The sequence below is a fragment of the Chenopodium quinoa genome, unplaced genomic scaffold (assembly GCF_001683475.1).
Source record: "Chenopodium quinoa cultivar QQ74 unplaced genomic scaffold, ASM168347v1, whole genome shotgun sequence".
Lineage (NCBI taxonomy): Eukaryota > Viridiplantae > Streptophyta > Magnoliopsida > Caryophyllales > Amaranthaceae > Chenopodium > Chenopodium quinoa.
Genome location: NW_018743405.1, coordinates 433,029 through 449,561, shown reverse-complemented (window position 1 = coordinate 449,561; position 16,533 = coordinate 433,029). Strand labels below are relative to the sequence as shown.

Genomic DNA, 16,533 nt, shown 5'->3' with positions numbered 1-16,533 from the left:
AGTGCTTGCTTTTGAACCGATTGTAATGAGCCAGTGTTTTAGGCGCTTAAGCTAAGTGAGACAATTTTTTGTCAGGTCAATCACTTACTACGATTGTAATCGAGCCGACTACTAATCATGTCAAATTGCTTATAGGGGCTAACTGGCGTACCAAGGAACCCGAAATTGATGTATGAGGTCGAAATCACCTTTTTGGGAGGCTTCGAGCTCTGTCGTTGCTGAAATATCTCTGGCGCCAGGAATTGACTCTGTCGCTGAACACTATGATAGGGTCTTCCCTATTCTGCTGCACCTGTATTTATTTTGACTATAGAACTTTGCCAATCTTTAATTATCTTAGGGTTGACCTAAGGTTTAGCATTGCTTGACTCATTGACTTGACACGACTGAAGGTATAAACTTGACTCGATATGACTGACTCGAGGTTGACTCGACTCAAAGTGTAATGACACATGTGTTAGACTCAAATCAAAATGATATGACACGACATAATTCAATGTGTACATGACTCGTGTGTGCATTGTAATTTGATCGTACGACTCGAAAAAAGCAAAAAAGCAAAAATTTTCCGTCAATTGTGGAGGGTACCGACTTTCTCCCGAAAAAGAAAGACGTGAAAAAGAAAATCAAAAGTTTGAAGATGCATGTTGAATGAGCTTAGTCAAATGTTGTTTGATACTATCTCTCAAGGTTCAAGGATTAATTCAGCCTAGGCTATCTCAATGGTTGACTCAATGATGAAAGTATTTGGGTAACTTAGGCACGGAGGCTAAGCACTTCATACTTCGTGATGCAATGACAATTATGAGTGATGAGCGATGTGACAAGGCATGCTTCAACGTTATGTTAAGATTTCGTGACAAAGGGTTCCTAAGGGAAGCATATTTGGTCATGAATCTGTGCAGTGTGTGAAAGTGACACTAAAGCTAGGCCGCAAGAGCTAAGTGTGTGGAAAAATATATTGAAAATAGTCAAATGGTGGTGACTCTTAGGCTAGTTAAGCTAATGATGTAGGGATCAAGCCCCCAAGTCTAGCTCTAAATGAATAGGGATGAGCATAGGGAATTCCTTGATATGATCATGGTGTAAGTGTGTGAATGTGAATATGAATGCATGTTTATTACGGCCGCACCTCGATGTGAGGTTGCCTACGTATCCGTTAGGAATCAGGCCGAACGTAGCTCTAGCCGAACCTCGCACAAGTGTGTATACCTCAAAAAAGGTCTTTTTAAGGGTTGTAACGTGGTTAGGCTAAAGGTTTAAAGAAGATGTGGATAAAGGCTCAAGACCCTAGATAAGCCCCCAAGGTGTGCAACCTCGCTTTTGAATCTTTGTATTTTCTTGTTTGAATTTCTATTCTTTTTTAGCTCTTTTTGCTTTAGCATTTATTTCATTTTTATAAGTGTGAGCAATCTCGATCATGCGGTCTATCACTCACTTGGCATTCATGTTTCTCAGGCACGGTACCGAGCACTCGATAAGAGACGCAATCTGAGACGTGTTCTTGTCGAAGATATTTTCATATCGAAGACATTGGAACACTTACCCTTTTGTACACTTTTATTTATTTATTTTTTGCTTTTGCTATCTTTTGAATTTACTCAAGCTTTCTTTAGAATTGCATAAGTTGCACGCCATCCCATCCCAAGGTTAGGTAGATGTAGGTTGAAAAAATAAGGGTTTATCGTTAGACGAGGCTCAAAGTGATTTATGAAGAAAGGATGTGTAAATTGAAAAGGCGAAAGGAGATATGACGTGGCTACAAGGGGTGCCTCAAATCATTAGTATACCTTGTGCTTAGCTCGACATGGATTTTTTTTTTTTTTTTATATATGCAATGTAATATAATGAAATGATCATATATAAGGAAATAAATGCTCAATTTATTAAAAAGGAGAAAGAAAAGAAAAACTACAAAAACAATCTAAAGGAAAAGAAAAGGTGCCTATGCTAGACTTATTGGGGAAAGAAAAGATGAAAAAGAAATAGAAAAAAAGGTCATAAAATCTTGTCGTTGAAGCTCGCCTCTTGTCTTGTGTTGTTTCCTTTATCATCTCTCGCTCTTCTTGTTAACTGGAGGCATGGGAAGATGGTTATTATCAATCAAATGTTGGATAGCCTCCTTTAGCTTCCAACAGCTCTCAGTAGTATGACCCCTACCTTGATGGTACTTGCAGTGTTCGTCTGGATTCCAAGTAGGCAATCTCTTTTCAGGTGCGGGATCTTGAATAGGTCCAATGGGAGTAATGAGTCCTTTGGCATGGAGTCGATCGAAGGCAGTATCGTAGCTCATCCCAATGGGGGTGAAGTCTTTCCTTAGTTGCTTCTTAGATCCTTGATTATCCATGGCTAAAACTTCACTAAGATCAACGGTACTAACATTGTTACTAGAGTGGGCGTTTTCGGAAGAAGAAGGATTGTCATTCTTCTTTCCTTTCCAGCCACCGTGGTTACTATTGTTAGTAGCTTTTTGCTTTGCAAGGTCATCTTCGATTTCAATTCCGATGTCATAACGGCCTTGAAAGTATTCAAATTGTGTTGATATTTTAGGTGCTTTGAATACTTTTCTTGGAGATTCTTGATAAACATCCTCACAAATTCCTTTTCGGTTGGGACTTCAATCATCTTAGCGGAAGTTTCCCTCCACTTATTAAAGAAAGAAGTAAAGCCTTAATTTTCTTTTTGTCTTAGCATCTCAAGTTGTCTATGATCGGTTTCAACTTGGATATTGCACTTGTACCTATCAACGAAAGCGTTTGCTATCGATTCCCAGGTAGAGGTTTTCTCCTTGTCAAGGGAGAAGAACCATTGTTGGCAAACGGTTTCAAGAGATAGTGGGAACAGAGAGTTCTTATCTAAACTCTTAATGGTCATTATAGTTTCAAAAGCTCTTAGATGGAAGTAAGGGTTATCTGTTGCCTTGAATTTTGGAATGTCGTTGGCATTGAACTTCTGCGGAATAAGATCTTTGTCCACCGAGACCCCTTGTGATGTAAGCTCTTGAAACTTGTAATCGCTAGACAACTTGCTTAAGCTCTCTTGCATGATGTCCATATGTTGTTGCTTCACGGGATCATCGACCTTAAGTGTGAGGAGCTTCAGTGTTTCAGCCATGGTAACCAATTGGTTCCTAAGCTCATTGACTTCTTCTTGAGTTGCCATTATCTTTTTAGCCTTCCTCTTTTGACGAATCGGTTTATCAAAAAGCGAAACTTGAATAAAGAGGTTGTCCTTGATTAATCGCCCTTCTCTCCTCGACCAAGTACCGTGGGAAAGGAATTTGGGGATACTTATTGTTAATTATTTGACTCAAAATTTATTCAACATGCAATGGATGGAGGAAGTGAAGAAAAATGGGAATATAATGTGAAGAGGATTTAGATGGAGGGATATGAAGGATTAGGAGTAGAATGTACCCCAACTCAAATGACGGAAAAGACCGACTCATGCATGAACCTAAGACATGGCCATAGTGACGTTTACTCAAAGTGTGTGCTAAGACTAGTGAGTGTAGGTGACATGTTAAGACTCGTGTCATGACCATGTTGCTAGACTATGTGACCAAGACTCGATTAATGACTCGACAAAGTGTTATTGACAGCGAAAATTAACCGAATTAATTAGTAAACTGGTTAATTAGACCCCAGGTGATGACTCGACAAATAACCCGAACTGTCGGCCAAGCGACAGGACTGGCGTCACAACATAGTGATTGGCGCCAGACTTTTTAGTAATTGTCTGGCGCTACACACTATACAGCGGCGCTACAGCTCAGACTTTGGCGCCAATATTGGTGCTTCGGTCTGGGACTGTTTTCGGTATTATTAGTCAACTGGGGTATGCCTAAAGTCGTACTAGGTCAATTCCGATTAAAAGAAGAAAAAACTTTATTGACTCAAATTAATTAATTAATTAATTAATTAGACAAAGTTCTTTAAGTCATTAATTATAATCTCAACACAAATCAACAAACGATTAAGAGGAACAGAATATATATATGCACAACAAATAATGCACAATTAGGCAAGTAAGCACAATATGATGCAATGAGTTCGCAACCTAATCATGGCTCTAGTTCTCTAAAGTTCGGGATATGGTTTGGTCAAACAGGGTCCATGGTTAATTGTCCAGATGCACCGCGTAGAAGCCTAACCGTGAAGGGTTAACGCGTGTGGATAGAACACCGCGAGTTTTTTTTTTAGAAAAAACTCACTTCCATGGTTTGGTGAATTCAACCTCTCAGATGTACCCTTTGTTGCCAGGAGCGTTCAATCGGGTAGATAGAGCATGAATTCCCAGAGGGTTATGTCCATATGTAGAACACATATGGGTTTCAGAAAAGTGAGAAAAAATTCAATCATGAAGTAGGATCGAGCAAACAATACGAAAAACCGGTCAAAATTAGAACGCATATTTCTGGCTCGGTATTGGGGAAAATTGGCGCCAGCAAACAGGGACTGGCGCCAACTTTTAACTGTAGCGCCTGGAGCCAATACTGGCGTCTGGCGCTACGGCTAAAAGTGTGGCGCCGAGCTCTGGCCCCTGACGCTACTTCCCACATGCCTCAGCAGCTTTCTGTGCTCAATAAAATCATCCAGTTTCGCGCGGTGTTATTTCAGTCCTAGTTGTGAAAGACATTTCTCAAATTTCCTACGTGTAAAATCCTATGTTTTTTACTCATTACGGATGGTCTTTCAATGATAATCTTTTTATGCATATGACAATAATGTTAATCAAAATTACGCACATGAAATACTTAGAACTTTTCGAGTCTCATCCACTCATTCTAAATCATTGCCGAAACAAATTCAGGAATTAAAATAGAAATCCTCCCCAGTGGAGTCGCCAAAAACTTTAGGGAATAGTTTCAAGCCTTTAAAATCCCACTAGCTTGAACCCCACTGTGATCATACACTAAAGTACGGTGGCGTCCAAAAGGGAAGAAGATAGAGCAAAAGAGTCGCCAACAAGTTTTTAAGGAACTTGTAAACCGTTCACGAGGTGAAGGTTACACCCCTTAACGATCCAAGAGATCGTCAACTCCATAAGGTCATGAACCAAATAAGGGTCCGGGGATGATGGTACAAATCTAACCTAAAAGAGATTGAACCAGCCCTAATAATAGGCCCCTACTTTAATCTGATCGTATTCATGTGCGCTTTCTGACTAACATACAATCAATAGGATTAACCCTAAACCTGTTTAATCTATGTTGGTTGAACATTAATGCACAAATAAATCTATTATTGGCGATCACTTGAATTATAATCATATTAACCCTAAACAAGATTATTAATTATCTTATTAAGCGTGATTGCAAATACAAATTCCCTTTAAGCATGCCATAAAGGTGATCAAGCAATAATATAAAATATAATACATATCAAGCAACATAATAAATAATCAACATCATTAATAAGAATAATATCAATTATAATCATGTTCATCATAATCATGTTAAAGCATAGCAAGATCCTAGGCACGATACTAACAAGATTAATAACAAACCCTAGCATGTCACTAAACAATAAAAATCAAATCTTTAACCCTAACATGATACTAACAATCATAAATATTAGGAAGAGAATAGGAAGCATCATAACAATCATATTTAATATTAAAAATACCCTAGACATGATACTAGGAATATCATAATAACAATCTAAACATGATATCTACATCATAAATCAATTAATCAATAAAATCCCTTAAAGTACTTACTTGGATGCCTCGTACCTCTTTCTAATTACAAAATACATACGTTAGTAACTTCAAGGAAAAATAATAATCAAAACAATTAAATTAAATAATTGAAATAGAGATTAGGGACCAAACCCTCATAAATTAAAACCTTTCACGTCTAGGGCAAAGGCAACTTCGAATATGGCTACGTGTTTCTAGATCTTGTGAATGCGGAATTATTTATTTGAGAAAAGGCTAGTTTAGAAAAGAGAGAGAGAATAATCAAGAAAATCTTGATGAGAGTTGATGATTGATAAAGGGGAGATATGACCACTATTTATTGGAAAAAAAGAGAGTCGAAGAATTAAGAAAAGAATCCAAATTCGAAGCGAAATAAAACTCGTAGACAGCAGTTTTTGCGGATTTTATTTTTATCATATCTTTTGATCCAAGAATCGGAATAAGATGAATAAGATGTCATTGGAAAGATCTTGAAGTCTAATTTCTAAACCAATTAGAATCAGATTAAAATATGTTGTAGAAAAAATGATATGAGCGAAATAGTGAGACGGTGTCAGTTTTGGATAGAGTTTGATATCTTATTGATATCTTTTTCGTTATAGCTCGGAATTATTATTATAATATATCATTGGAAAGATAATTTCAAGATCTATCCAACCATATAAAATTGGATAAAAAAAATATGAGGCACGAAAATAATATCTGACTGTCTTTGAACATGTTTAAATCCGAATAGAATTAGGACTTTAAAAAAGGAAAGTTTTATAAAAAAAGGAAAGTTTATATTTAAATCAAATTCCTTAATCTTATCTTTTCAAAAAAGGATAATTAAGATATTTTAGAAACTTATAGAAGATTCTAATCAATCCTAATTAGTTTAGGAATAGGATTAAACCTTTGGACCCTCCTCATGATCATTGGGTCGTAGGTAAAATCCGGTTTGGGCCCACTTTAGTATTTTGGCCATAACTTCCTCGATATTCATCGGAATTGGGCTTATAATATATCGTTGGAAAGTTCTTTTCAAATTCCATCCAACTACACTACTATTGGACCCATATCATGTACCAAACTAAACTGGAATGGACGTTTTCATAAAATAGAGTGGGTTTTCGAAAACATAAAGAAAGAATTTTAACAAAAACTAACCGCAACACTAGACTTTTCACACTTTCACCTTATTCGATTATGGTTCGACGTGAAATGTGTTCATCACTGGTTTTGGTTTTGGGGAGACACAAATGGGTGTCTATAACACCCCATACTTATAAAGTAGTCGAACGAAGGTGTGGTGCTTGAAGTGCGATCCCCCGTCACTAATTATTGCTCTTGGAACCCCAAATCTCGGAAAGATCACTTTCTTGAAAAGATTGACCACCACCTTAGAGTCATTCGTTGGAGAAGCTACGTCCTCCGCCCACTTGGATATGTAGTCAACGGCAACCAAAATATACTTGTTCCCATGTGAAGAAATGAAAGGGCCCATGAAGTCTATATCCCACACATAAAAAACTTCAAGCTCAAGGATGGGGTTTTGCGGCATTTCATCCCTTCTAGAAATATTCCCCATCCGTTGACATCTATCACAAGTCTTGACAAATATCCAAGCATCCTTGAATAGAGAAGGCTAAAAGAGCATAGATTTAAGGACCTTTGAGGTGGTCTTTTGAGCACTCATATGCCCACCACAAGGAGAAGAGTGGCACATATGGAGAACACTTTGAACCTCGTCGTCGGGGACGCATCTCCTCAACAAACCATCGACCCCTCTCTTCAATAAAATGGGATCATCAAAAATGTATCTCTTGGCCTCGTGCTTGAGTTTTCGACGTTGTTGCGAAGTGAAATCCAGCGGTATGGCACTACAAGCTAAGTAATTCACAATAATATCCGTTATTGTTTCTGTTTGAGGGGCCCACGACAACAGCTAGTTAAGTTTAGCCACCATTCAACCACCTTGCAGCCACCCTTCACTTCACTGCCACCCGTCCCCTTAACTGCCACCCCCTGCCGGCGCCGGCACGACCCCACACTCTCCCTTTCCCCCACCCCTACACAACCAACCCCTCCCTTTTCCCGTTCTTGCTGCCCCCACTTTGACTCCCTTGCTCAGACCCACCACCCACACCCACACCCACACCCGCACCCGTTTGAGCGTACCTACAAATCCCTAACTACAACAACATCTGATTAATCATAATCCCAGCACCTTCAATCAAAGCAAGAAGAACCCCACCAAAAGCAGCAGAACGAGCCGACGATCTGAGACCCTGACGCATTTGAAGGAACCCACCAGTGGCATCTCCGACAAAGATTGAATTCGTTTTGAGTGGTTTTAGGGAGGAAGTTTAGGGTTAGGGATGGCCGAAAGGGTAGGGGAAGGGGGGGGGTCGATTTCGGTGGGGGGAATAGGGAGGGGGGAAATTTCCGGTGAGAGGGGAAGGGAAAGGGGGTGGTTTCTGCGCGGTTCGGGGTGGGGGTAGGGGCAGCAAGAACGGGAAAATGGAGGGGGTTCGCTGCGTAGGGGTGGGGGAAAGGTAGGGGGTGGGTCGCTCTGGTGCCGCCAGGGGGGGAGGGGCGCCGGCCGCCGGCAGGGGGAGGGAAGGTGTGGCAGTTGAGGGGAGGGGTGGCTTCAAATTGCTTTGCGAGAAGGAAGAAACGCTTCTCTAAGATGGGGCTCCATGAGTGGAAGAAGGTCTTTGCCTCTTGCAACTTTGCCATCAAGTGGGTCATCCCTTAGTGGAAAATAGAGAAGATGGTTGGTGTCAACAAGCAACCCTTCTGTCGTCTTCCAAGCTTATCCAAGATGACTTTTTATTATCCCTGCAGGGTAAAAAGACAGTACGGCCTACTTCAAACAATTCTTTATGGGGATCTTCGTCGTCCCTATGAATTTCCTGTTTCTCAAGAAGTAGAAAATTTTGATGGTTATTGGAGCGCTAGACCTTTATGGGAAGTGATTACCCAAAAGGTTCCTCCTTCCTTGCCTAATGATGTGAAGAGGTGGCTTCTGAAGAAGTCTTCAAAGGACATTAAGAAAAATCAGAGTAAAACTAATGTGAAGAGTCGTCTAGGTAACAAAGTGATTCCCGTTAAGGAACGCTTAGCTGAAAAGGTTAAATTCAAAACACCTACGATGCCTAAGAAGAAGAGATCTACAAAGGATAAAGGGAAAAGAAAAGCTGACACTTCAGAGAAGAAGGCTTGGGTAGAGAAGAAACATGGAGTCCTAGCTAAGGGAGAAATTATTTACTCCAAAATAGAATGTAGGTCCTCTAAAGGATGCCTACTAGCTAAAGTCATGGATGATGAAGAGTATACAAACAAAAATTGGAAGAGAGCAAAGAAGGAGAAAAAAGATTAAAGCATTGCTTAACTTTCAATTATTAGACTTAGTTTTAAATTTAAATTTAATTTGTTTTATTTAACCTTTATTTAAATTCCATCAATAATGTAATTTGTTAGTTTATTTTATTAATGAAATTTCAGTTTTTTAATATCTCCTTCAAATTTAATTTATTAAAGCAATGAAAATTGAAAATTTAATTTTCCAGAAATTTTTTCGAGTACAGAAGTCGAAAATTTTCCGAAAATCACCGAAATATTCCTAGGTGCTCCCAGAAAAATGGCGCCGCTTCTTCACGACTGGCGCCAGTTGCGGCAGTCTGGCTTCAGGCCACATACACTGTTGTCTGGCGCTAGAGTTAATCGGCTGGCGACGAAACTTTTTCTGTGACGCCGGTGCTTCGTCGAATTTTTGTCAAATTTATTTTTAAATATGGGATGCGAGGTTTGCAAAAAGTATAGTGGCCGCACCCGTAAAGGGTTGCCTACGTATCCTTTCTTAAGGAATCAGGCCAAACATAGCTCTCTTGAGTATCCTACTCAAGTAATTATGGGTAGTACTTTTTAAGTTGGTCAAGATTTGTCATGTTCGAGAACTCATTGCCATCAATATCAGTTAATATAATTTTGCTTCCTTAATGCTTTTAACACCAAGTCTCCTACTTTGATGTTTCTTGTCTTGAACTTCTTATTAAAATGCCTAGCCATACGAGTTTGATAGCATTGAGTATGATGTAAAGCTTCTAGTCGTTTTTCATCAAGTATTAGCTCCTCATATCTCGCCCTAGTCTATTCAACTTCATCGAGTTTGCTTTCTAATGCAATGAGTAGAGATGGTAACTCTAACTCTACAGGTTATACGACATCCATTCCATAAACCAAAGAAAATGACGTATTTCCTGTTGATGTGCGAATTGACGTGCGATAACCCTACAATGCGAAGTGGAGTTTGTCAGGCCCATCCTTGTAATTTTCTGTCATTTTCTCGATGATAGTCTTTAGATTTTTATTAGTCGCTTCGACTGCTCCGTTTGCTTGAGGTCTATAAGGAGAACAATGATGGTGTTGAATGCCATATTTTTGTAATAATTCCTCACACTCAGCTTGAAAGTGAGTTCCATTGTCACTTATCATTTCATGTGGGACTCCATATCGGCAAATAATATTTTTTTCGATAAATAGTGCTACATGTTTTGCAGTGAGTTTAGCATATGATTGTGCTTTGACCCACTTTGTGATGTAATCAATTGCTACTAGGATATATTCATGACCTCCTGTTCATGGGGGAGTAATTTTTCCAATAATGTCAATTCCCACGTAGAGAATGGCCATGGTGAAGTGTAGGGGTAGAGTAGAGATGGAGGAACATGTTGTAAATTGGCGTAAATTTGGCACTTAGGGCATCTTTTTACGTATTGATGATAATCTCTATTCATGGTAGTCCAATAGTATTGTTCTCGCATTATCTTTTGGACTAGCATTTTGCCATTTACGTGAGTTCCACAAATGCCTTCGTGGACTATCCTCATTGCTCTTTGAGCATCCTTTTTTCCTACGTATAAGAGAGATCGACCCTTAGGTACCCTTTTATGTAACTCGTTGTCTATGTGTACGTATTGGGAAGCCAAAAGTCTTAATGCTCGTTTTGCTCTTTTGTCAGCATGAGGAGGGTAATCTCCTTTGGTGACATAATTAAGTATATCTGTGTACCACGATTCTTCTTCTTCATCTTGATCACTTCATCATCTTCTATAGCTTGAATATAAGCCAGTTTATGCCTTTTTTCTATCGTTAGTGGCATTTGCCCGATTTCCGTAGGAATTCTAACCATTGAGGCTAGTCTTGCCAAGGCATCAGCAAATTGATTTTTCTCTCTAGGTAGATATGTGTATTCCACATTATCTAACTGATTTGTGAGAGTTTCCAAATAATTTTGTAAGGGGATAGACTTTCGCTCCTTACTTTCCATCTCTTAGAAATCTGGTTGATGATCAATGAAGAGTCCCTGAATATTCGTAATTTCTTCACTCCCAATGTCAAAGCTGTTTCAAGGCCTACCACGCAAGCTATGCCCGTTACATTAAATTTATCCGTAACGGTCAAAATAGGTGTCAGTTACAATATATATTATTTGTAACGGGCAAAATACTTCCCGTTACAAATATACAGTATTCGTAATGGGAAAAATATTTCTCGTTACAAATACGATATGTTATTCGTAACAGGCAAAAAGTGTCCGTCACAAATAATTTAGTCCAACTGATGGAGAGGAGCCTATAGCCCATAGCCCATTTACTACTCGTATTAGGGTTTCACTCTTTAGCCGTCAATTCTTGCCCTCCCCCTCTTTATCTTCTCTCCTCTTTCATTTCCCTTCATTTGCAATCTTTTACTCACTCAATCTCTCTTTGCTGCCGTTACTCAGTCTCCCTTTGTCGCCATCACCATTGTTTCTTATTTTTCTATTTAAATTCCTCAATTTTTTCGTTGCTTTACTCTTAAATTAATTTTGTAATTTCATGGGTAATGGGTTTTGTGGGTTTGTGAGGGTGGTGTTCATGGCCAGATCTGGGTTTCTGGCTTCGTGGGTGTGAATTACGTCGTGGAATCTGGGTTCTTGGTTGTGGGATGGTTGTTGGGCACTATGCTTTACTGTGGCAAAGTTACTCTTTAATGGCGCCTCTTCCTTCCCCAATCACTACTTGCCTTCCTCTACCAGCATATTCAGGTTATTTCAACCATTTTTTTTAACTAATTTTAGTCTGAATTTAACAATTTCTCAATTTTTAAAACATTTTGTAATTGTAATTATTTATGCGTTTCTTTGCTTCTTTGTATGTTTTTGCATTTTTTTCTGGTAATTGAGGAATTATTTGCTTTGATTATGTTATGTTTGTCAATTATTTGCATTTTTATGTGTTCTTAAGCACGGATTTTTGGCTTTTTTTCATTGATTTTGGGATTTTGTGGTGTTTGAAATACTACCTGCTTTGGTCTAGACGTTTCTCACCTAAATTTAGGATATGCATGTTGGGTATTATGATTGTGTTATATGTTTCATTTTTTTACCCAATTTCTTTGTTATCTTTTTATCTGAATTTTCTTCCTCTCAAAACCTGTCTTGAATTTTTATGTTTGTTATTTTTGTGTTATTTCATCTTTATTTAGCGAGTATTGGTTTTGATGCTTATTTTAGATTTTTGAATTTTTGGAATATCATGAACAAATTGTAAGATATTTTTGGCTGATGTTTTGTTTTATAACTCTTATTTTTAGTAGAAAAAAGCTAAACTTTATGTGAAAAAAGTAAGATATTTTCTAGTTGTGAATTGGGATTTTAAGTATTAAAATATGCTAGTTAATGTTCTTTCAATGTGTTAGTTTCAATTCATATCTGTAAATATATAGTTTTCATATCTGGAAATATATAGTTTTCAATTGGTATTTTCTCCTTCGTTTCAATTCATGTTTAAAAATATGCTTATTAATCTTGTTAGTTTCAATTTATATACTGTACATATATACTCTGTATCAATTATAAAAAAAAAATTCAATATTACCAAGCAGTATGGATTATTCTCCTTCTTATAACTTGGGAATTTTCATTGCTTCTACTTACAAAGTTTTATCTTATTGTGTGATATAGGAATTATCCTTGCTTTTGATAATATCCAATTTAAAGTTATTCTCCAAGATTAACATTCATGTTTATCTCCTCTCACAAATTGCTCTATTTGTTTGTGTGCCACATTATTAAAAAAACTCTTATTACTTGAAAAATATAGAGTATAAGAAAGAGATTGAATTGTGAGATAAAATATGGTTGGATCTTCTCGTAGATTAATACACGCTTATGGTTTTAGGGGTTCTGGTCTCCTTGTGATTAGAGTTTGATTTTTTGTTTAGTGATCATCGTTTGTGGTAAATGGTATTGATTGTGAAATTGCTTGTTTAGTATGATTCCTCACAAGACAAAGAGGGGAGCTGCATCATTGGCAAGGTTGAAGGTGTATGAGGGAGTTCCCCCACCTTATGACAAAATAAAGAGGGTTGTTGTTCCCGACACTCTCAAGTGAGTTTGATCATTCTTAATTTTGTTGATTACAGTTTCAAATTTGATTTTTTTGTGACATTTTGCCTCTAAGTATTAACAGTGTCACATGTTGGTTTAATTCAGGGTGTTGAGGCTTCAAAAGGGTCACAAATACTGCTTGCTTGGCCGTCTATCAATAGAAGTCAGCTGGAGCCACTACAACACCATCAGGGTACGCATATTTTTTATTAGCTTCTGTCATTGTTTATCTTTACTTATTTTCTTGTTTAACCTCATTTAAATTGGGTTTTTTTTTGGCTCATGTTTAGTTACTTATCATGTTATAATTGTGGTGCTTTATTATACTTGGTTGATACATAGATTTCAATTAGTTTCTATTGTGGACTACATTCATTAGTTTATAATAGTCCTATTACGATCCAAAAATTATAGGTGTATGTTTGACTTTTACCGAGGCTCTCTAGGTTTGAATGAGTTTCCCCTTCAAGTACTTTCCTTAGCTTGATAAGAGCTGCCAGCTCTGGTTTGCATCTAGTGGTTTGACTTCATATGAAAAAGAAATTGTTTGCTGTACATCTGCTTGTGGCACTCGACTGGTTATGAATTCATCAGTTTTCAAAAGCCAAATTGTTTGAATCAGATAACCTCAGAGTCTTGAAGAATGCAGAGATACATCTAGGAAAATTGCTTGAAGTGGAGCAATGAAGCAATGGTCTGGTAAAGGTGTCATTGTGTCATAACAAAATTGAGGAGATTCCAAGTGGTATGGCATCTTTGACCCCAGAATTTACTATGCTGATGCTCAATAATAATCCTCTTAACAAAGATCCCTGAATCATTCTTGATGAACATGCGAGCCCAAGTAATAATCGATTTTATTTCGCGTTAATTGCTTGATATATGTTGTATGAATGATGGTTTTGAAGGTGGGTTTTTGATTGAATATTTGGTAGGTGGTAAAGTTTTGGAGACTACTATAAACAGGAGGACTAGCAGTGGAGTTGGTAATAGATCAAGTAGGTCGACCAGATCGGAAGATGAAGTGTTTACTGATGCTGTCACAAAATTTGAGATTAAAGTTGCACTAACTTGAAAAATTGGTGGAAGATGTAAATGATTTAACATTAATTTAGTGGAAAATCATTTAAATCTCTTATTGCCATTGAGATTTTCTTTTGCTCTGTTTTTTTTTTTAGTTTTAGTTACTAGAGGATAATAAATGTATTTTTTTTTTATTTTTATTATTGTATAAATATGAAGCACTATTTTTATCTCAATTAATTAATAAAATAATTGTGCTATAATTATTATGCAAGCTAGGGGTAACACTATTTGTAACGGGCAAACATCATTCCCGTTACAAATAACCCTGTTTTCGTAACGGGCAGCCAGTTACGAATAACAAGTTATTTGTAACGGACATTTCAACTGCCCGTTACGAATAACAGGGTTATTTGTAACGGGCACTTGAAATGTCCGTTACTAATACCGGGTTATTCGTAACGGGCATTTCAACTGCCCGTTACGAATAACTTGTTATATTCGTAACGGACACTGCCCGTTACAAATAACACTTGATATCCGTAACGGTGGCATACGTAATGCCCGTTGCCCGTTACGGATAGGCCTTTTTTGCCCGTTACGGACAACTATTTTTCCACTAGTGTAGTAATAATCCAACGCGACATCCCTTTTGGTTTGAGGCTCCATCGAAGTATAAGGTCCAGGTATCACTTTCTGTGACAATCAAGTCTTCTTCTGGATATTCATTGTCATGTATTGGCGTAGAATCTTCTATTGGAAAGTACGTCCGCTAGAAAATCTGAGACCACAGATCCTTTGATAGCTTTTTGAGGCATGAATCTTACATCGAACTGGGCTAAGTTGACTATCCATCTTGATATGCGTCCATTGATTGTAGATTTCTTGAATAAATACTTGAGTGGATCCATTCGGAAAACTACAAAGACTGTATGCACGAGCATGTAATGTCTTAACTTGGTTGTGGCCCACACCAATGCGAGACACAATTTTTCAAGTGGTGTATAGCGTACTTCATACTCGAGCATCTTTTTACTTAAATAGTAGATTGTATTTTCTTTACCTTCTACTTCTTGTGCAAGCATGGCTCCCATTGTTTCTTTGGTGACTGTTAAGTACAACCTAAGAGGTATTCCTGGAAGTGTTGGTGCTAATACGGGAAGATTTGCGAGATAGGCTTTGATCTTTTCAAAGGCTTTTTGACACTCATCATCCCATATTACTGGTACATTCTTTTTAATCTTCTTGAATATTGGTTCACTTATTGTTGTCAATTTTGATATGAACCTGCTTATGTATTGCAACCGGGCAATAAATCCTCGAATTTGCTTCTCGGTTTTGGGCGGTGGCATTGACATGATTGCCTTAATCTTGGTTGGGTCTATCTCTATTCCTCTAGAGCTTATGACATAACCTAAAAGCTTGCCTGAGGTGACTTTAAAAGCACACTTTCAACCTCATGTTGTATTTTCTTAGCCTTTCGAAGAATTTTCTCAAGGCTAATTGATGGCCTGGGCGATCTTTTGTCTTCACAATCATATCGTCCACATATACTTCAACTTCTTTATGCATCATGTCATGGAGTAAGGCACTCGCTGCTCGTTGGTAAGTAACACCCGTGTTTTTCAACCCGAATGACATTACCGTGTAGCAGTAAGTACCCCATGGTGTTATGAAGGTTGTTTTCTCCATGTCTTCTTATGCCATGGGAATTTGATTGTATCCCGCGTATCCGTCCATGAACGAGAGAAGTGCATGATTCGCTGTATTATCTACCAAAATATCGATGTGTGGTAAAGGGAAGTCTTCCTTTGGACTTTCCTTATTTATATCTCGATAGTCGACACACATTCTTACCCTTCCATCCTTTTTCGGAACTGGGAAGACATTGGCCACCCATTCGGGGTATTTGGATACCCTGATAAAACCTACAATTATTTGTTTTTGAACTTTTTCTTTTATTTTAAGAGCTACGTTGGGTTTCATTCGACGTAACTTTTTTTTTACAGGTTTCATTCCTGGAATTAGTGGTATGGTGTGTTGAGCTATTTCTCTATTAATGCCTGGCATATCTTCATATGACCAAGCAAATACATCAATAAATTCTTTAAGTAGATTGATTAAATCGGTTCTTTCTTGTTCATCATGTGTTAATCCGATTTTAACTTCTCTTTTAATGGTTGAATCATTTGAGATATCAACTGTCTCAGTTTCCTCAATTATCGTTGTTTTCTTTTCAAGTGTTTCCATTGCTTTAATAATTTCTTTGTCATTTTCATTGTTAGTTAAGCAATGCTCGTCATCTTGGATTAAAGAAAAGCACGAGGAGTAAGAGGACGAAGACATATTATTAAACTCAAAAATCATTACTTCGAAAAGAGACTTGTCCT

General features: G+C 37.7%; 1 long non-coding RNA gene across 2 annotated transcripts; it reads left to right on the top strand.

Moving 5' to 3' along the window:
• The first annotated feature begins 11,316 nt into the window (after positions 1-11,316).
• Positions 11,317-14,421, top strand: LOC110738959. 2 transcript variants are annotated; one of them, XR_002514687.1, is made up of 5 exons: positions 11,318-11,776; positions 13,004-13,120; positions 13,226-13,313; positions 13,535-13,964; positions 14,056-14,421. It is a non-coding gene; the product is annotated as an uncharacterized LOC110738959 (long non-coding RNA). The 2 variants fall into 2 exon arrangements; XR_002514686.1 differs by having other exon boundaries at positions 11,317-11,776; positions 13,226-13,964.
• The last annotated feature ends 2,112 nt before the right edge of the window (positions 14,422-16,533 follow it).